Source organism: Brachyhypopomus gauderio, chromosome 7 (assembly GCF_052324685.1).
Source record: "Brachyhypopomus gauderio isolate BG-103 chromosome 7, BGAUD_0.2, whole genome shotgun sequence".
Classification (NCBI taxonomy): Eukaryota; Metazoa; Chordata; class Actinopteri; order Gymnotiformes; family Hypopomidae; genus Brachyhypopomus; species Brachyhypopomus gauderio.
In genome coordinates this window covers 20,092,448-20,098,426 of record NC_135217.1, presented here as the reverse complement: position 1 = coordinate 20,098,426, position 5,979 = coordinate 20,092,448, and the positions used below count along the sequence as shown (strand labels likewise).

Below are 5,979 nucleotides of genomic sequence, written 5' to 3'. Positions count from 1 at the left end.
AAGGAAAACCTTGAACTCTGGTGTATTATGGCCCCTCTGAACTAAGGTCTAAAACCCTTTGGTAAACTCTGAGCTATGTAAGCAAAATTGACAATAAACTCTTCTGTGAGAGTTGCACAAGATTCCTTCAACATTTGACCTGTATCACACTTAGCCAGGTTTCACTTATGCAGACACGTTGGATTAAAATTATGTTTGAATGTGGTAATATTCCACATTCAATATGTATTAATATTAATTCCATGAAATTAATTAATATTTATTCCATATTCAATATTTCAATATATATCAGTTGAGAAATAATGAGAAATGTAGCTTGGTTCCGTTAGCTCCAGCGTAGTCAGTACAGCCAACCAGCAACAGCTCAGACCAGATCATGCTAGTGTTTGTGAATTTTGTGGACACATCCTTCCGCTTGCTCTTTACCTCCTGAGTTAGTTCAGCTCTGTCGACCAGTTCACTGATACACACGTCTTCATTCTTGGCCTGGTGATGTTCCACCTATAATGAAGCAGGAAATTTAGTGTTAATGTGCATATTTTAGAGCTGCATCCTGTCATGCTGTAGTTTACAATGTTCATTAATGCAATTTATTCTCTAACATTTTCAGAGATGAGACTGAACTGACAGGTTTTACAGTCGCTTCCAAGCACTTTTAAATTCTGAATTTGCTTTTTCAGAACTCTTCACATACTTGGCACAACAGCACTCTATGTGGACCAAACCATAAATAATACTTTCCTTGCACAAAACACAAAATTGATTCAGGGAAGAAGGTTTCCAAAATCTTGCATGAATTACTCATTCAGTCTCATCTTCCAGGAAAACTATGTATTCCTAGTTTTAATTCTACAGTTACATTATTTCAAAATCATTACACTCCAAAACCTAACATGAAAATACACAACACTGCAATGTACTACACTGCCTGTTGAGTTCACAATACATCGATTCTTGGCAAAGCATCAAGCCAGAATGAGACACATGTGCACTGTTCCAATTGAAAGAGAGATCACAACAAGGAACACGGACACCAGCATACACAAGTAAGAAGTTTCTGTCAGCCAGTGTTGATGTGAACAAAATATTGAACAATACAGCTTTCATAGGATACAGGATACAGTCATGTTGTTCCCATAAACATCTGCTCTATTTTCAAGTTCTTTCACATGGAACTACAGGCCTTCATCCCAGTGTGCATGAAGCTGGCTTCAATATTGGCTGAAGATAGGGACGGACACTGTGTTCCAGGACAGCAGCGTGACAGAACGTTTGCAGTGGTCTCCTCCACTGCACTGGTGTTCCACAAATCCCAAGTCAGGCCGTACAAGACACCAGATGAACTCCTCAGTCCCTGGATGGCCTTTGAGGAAAGCTGGTGTCTGAGGAAGAAAGTAGCTGTGACCACACACACAAGCCTTTTTGAGTGTGAGGGTTAATTGCCAAATAGAAGCTGCATGTCTGGACATCTCACCTCAAGATTAGGTGATGATGAGGACATTTGGTTAAATCACACAGACTTTTTTCTTTTCTTTTATATACAAAAAAGATGTACCATTCTGCCGTGTGCTGGTGTTTTCCAGTTTTGTAATAGGGTTTTGAGAAAAGCCATCAACTTTTTTTTTACAACATTAAAAAGCTATATGCAACACTGTAAACATAGCAGTAGTAGGCCAATGAAAGGGCGGTGGTCACTAGTGCCTTTCAACTATGACTCACAATTTAGATTTCAACAGAATGAGGGTTTCTTAGACATGTTTGCAGTGTGGCTGTTAGGTATGTTTACAGTCAGTTTGTTTACACACATATACAATGTTTTGGTTGTTGTAGGGCAAAGTAAAGTGTTTTTGACATTTTGGGAAGCTGAATGTTTGTGCGGAGAAATGTATTTATATTTTAAAAATAGATATACGTTCTGAAAAAGTTATTTCCAAATACTGCTTGTTTGCAACTACAAAAATCTAATTGTATATGTTTAGGACTTACTGCTCCACAAATACAAGACCTAAAATACTAACTAGTGTAATGTGTACTTTACTCAATAAAGCGATTCCAGACGGAACAAACAAATACGTTAAATAGCTATTCCAAAAACGGTTTCTTTCCCTGGTGGAGGGAATGAATGATCAGCTTGGTGGAATCTATTGCCTGGGGAAGTTTTCCAGTAATCATAGTACATAAAGCCACTCTATCACTCCAAGACAATGATGAACTGTTTCTTCCCCCAGCCTCTCCTTGTTTTGGGGGACAGCTTCAGGTCGTTTGCAGGACGCAGGTTGAGCTCCAGCTGCGTGTCTTAATGAAAGGCAACGCTGTTCATTTTTACTGAAACATCACTTGTCGCCCGCACCTGAGAAATGTGATTACAGACAATGTTTTGGGTCCTACAAGGATCTTCCTGGCTAGCGTTTCCCGTCCACCATTGAAAGGATCGGGGATTCGAGCTGAGTGAACACTGCCCAGAGCTCTTCAGTCGATAGCCATCTTCAGGCCACCTTTGTTATTTTAATTAGTGCATCGCTGACTAGGCGATCTTTCCCGTTTGGAAATATAGCTGGATTCCGATCCTCTCTTTTTAAAACTTGTGTAAATCAAATCCGTATTGACCCGATGGCGCTGAGGGCTTAAGAGACGTTGGCAGAAATCGATAGCCCCCACAGCTGAGATGGGATTCAGCTTCCCTCCCTGTCTGTCACAAAAACTCGCCCAGCAATTAACACCTTCGCGGGCAAACAAAGCGCGCGAGGCATGGATGCTCGTCGTAAACGGGCAACGTATAAAATTATGAATATTTTCGTGTTTTAACGGTGTCTTCTTATATATAAGCGGATATAAGATGCGTTGATTATGCCCACGGTCACGTCTCCAGACCTGAAGCCAATTGTTTAGAAGAGATTCTGTAGGCAAAAGTAAACACGGCGAGCTATTCGAGTTCAAGTGACTAACACCTAAGGCACGTCCCAGCTGTCAGCTGCTGTTACCAGTCTCCTTTGCTCCTAGACAGCTGTGCTGGGGTTTTCACCCGCCGGGTTGCACTTAGACCCAGAGGTGGAGAGTGAGACTACTCCGCTGCACTTATCAGCACCATTGATTATTTACACCTTTGGAAACGTATTCCACCCACAACATGGCTTTAACCTTTTGAATTTATGCAACACTTTGTCACGTTCAGATTTGCTTTTGGACAAAAATTGACTCAAGTATGATTACGTATGGAAAGCTAGGCCATTTATAATTTACCCTCAGATTCAATAGATACATTGTATAGGCGTACTGTACAATGTGTTCTCTATAAGAGGATTTTTCAGACCTCCATTTTTTTTACTGAGGCCTATTAGATTAAGGCGTTTCTACTTTTATTTATGTATTTGTGCTTAACTGCAATTTGTAGATATGAAATGCCAATTCTGAGCTTGAATGATGAGGTCTGACAGCACTAATAATTTACTGTACACTGATTTATCTCTGCTGTGAATGGTCTACATGTCATTTCCACTGCACGTTATACAGTAAGTCATATTATGAAACTATGTAGAAATCACTAGAAGTGCGTGTGTAGTTACCCTTATGCAGTTACCCAGGACACCAAAGATGCACATAAAATTCAACGCTGGCCTTTAAAATATTTCTCTTGGGAAGTGAAACACCCTTCAGTGTTTTTGTAAGAAAAGAAGGCTGTTCTACAGCATGCCTGCCAGAAATGGGGTTTTATGAAACACAGAGATGGGCCAGTACAGTTATACCACATCAGTGTTTAATTAGCAACTGTTTGACTTGGAAACGAGGCTCTGGGGTGGAGCATTCGACTCCATTACTGTCAGATATGAGGTCGCAGAGATCTCTGCCAGCTGATCATTGGTGATGCCATTCAGAAATAAAAAATCTGCAGAAAAGTTCCCTCAGAAAAATCCCAGTCCTCAGAGTTCAGTCACGTACATGCATCCGTGAGGCACCATCACGCCGTTTTAAAACTTCAGCTGAATTAAATGTATTCACTTTGTCAGATTATATAAAAGAGCTTGTTGGTCTAAGATGTGCAGTGTCAGTGACGCCTGCTGATCGGGACACATCTTTACAGTTGTGTGTCTTTAGACCAGTGCAAAATGGTAAAGGTTATGTTTGAGCCATGACACTTTCAATATATATATATATATATATATATGAAGGCTTGCAAGGTTTTCGCTTAGCTTAAAGTATCACAGACAGTTTACACACCATTTAAAGTCATTCTGCCCAGAAAGTCAAACAGGAAGTGAACTGGTAACCATACAAAACAGCAGATCTAGTTTTGAACAGTTGAATTAACTCAACATGCTGTTCTGTTTCATCTGAAAAAAAACTTTAAATATGGTTATGATAATTATTTAATTTGTAGTTTAAGTAATTCAGTGCCCCTGGAAACCAAACATACATGTTTTAAATGAAGAAGACTGAAGAATGGCTCTGATGTTGATATACTGATGAACCCTACTGCTCCATCAGTGAGAGGCTGCTCTACGTTGGTCATCAATAACTGTCTCACAACTACCCTTCTTTATGAGCCGTTAGTGCAGATAAAAGTGCATGTGTGTAAGTGAGAAAGGTAGAGTGAGAGAGAGAGAGAGAGAGAGAGAGAGAGAGAGAGAGAGAGAGAGAGAGAGAGAGAGAGTGCTAGAAAAAGCACATTAGTTCCTAATCTGGCATGGGTGTGATGGCTGGGCCTTGACTGGCAAGTGTTGCATTAGCTTGCTGATAGCTGTAGATAAAGGGGAGGCAGGGTGTCCACAAACAGAAACTCGATCCATCAAAGCTTCCTTGCTGGAGTAAGAAGAAGAAAGTGCTTTTAATAAACACTCTTGGTCAGGGGTTCACGAGCGCTGCAGACCACTACAATGGCTGCCTGTTCACCGTGTGCCGTCTCTTTGTGTTTAGTAACAGGACCATTCATCTCTATAATCAATAGAATCCTCATTACCGCTCCATTGAACTCCTGATCACGTGGTTTGCTTTAAAATCATTTACAGTACAGACTGACATTAGAAGAGTCCTGGGCATGATAGAAAGTTGAGAGAGTAACTGAAGAGAGGACCGTACTGTAGTAAATACTCTCACCTCATTAACAAAACCAGCAAGGAAAATAAAACGGAAAATAAAATGGAAATATTTTCATGAATTACATGAATAACATGGTAAGAATTTGTAAAGCAGTATTATACCAAATGAAGTATTATAATGGCATTACGGGTCATGTGTTCCCTGTATGGTGAGCTGTGAACCGGAAAATTGCTTTCCTTATTTATGGGAGTCAGAGCTACTCTGGTGGTTTACCAGTCTAAGAGTTCCACACGAACACAGCGTGTTTACCAGTCACCATTTGTGTGAGAGTCTGTCTGGTTTCGAAAGCATGTAAATAGCTCACATTACATCATTTTAAATCTTGGGAAATCACATTTTATGAGAAGTTTGAAACAATGATCACTTATGCTAGGCACTTCAAATAAGTGAAATAACCATACATGAATTACAAAAAAAGGACAAGTGATTCCTCTACATTACACACACACACACACACACACACACACACACACACACACACACACACACACACACACACACACACACACACACACACACACACACACACACACCTGTACAAGACAAACACCCTTCCTCCTCATAACTAATGATCATTGTTGGAGAAAGGGAAAGGTTTTGACAAGCAGGTCCCTGACCTGCCACCTTTGCTCCTGATCCTTCTAGGCTGAGACACCAGGATGAGTCTCCAGCCCACACACCCCACACATCCCCACACATTCCTCACACCCACACACATCCCCCACACATTCCTCACACCCACACACATCCCCCACACATCCCCACACATTCCTCACACCCACACACATCCCCACACACATCCCACACATCCCTCACACATCTCACACACCCACACACATCTCACACACCCCCACACATCCCACACACCCACACACATCCCCACAC

At 41.0% G+C, this 5,979-nt stretch overlaps 1 long non-coding RNA gene across 1 annotated transcript in view; it reads right to left on the bottom strand.

Moving 5' to 3' along the window:
• Window positions 1-243: 243 nt before the first annotated feature.
• Window positions 244-5,979, bottom strand: part of LOC143519210 (uncharacterized) — a 13,777-nt gene continuing 8,041 nt past the window's right edge. Inside the window, exon 2 of the long non-coding RNA XR_013132382.1 lies at window positions 244-501. This is a non-coding gene — a long non-coding RNA (uncharacterized LOC143519210). The remainder of the gene's footprint in view (window positions 502-5,979) is intronic.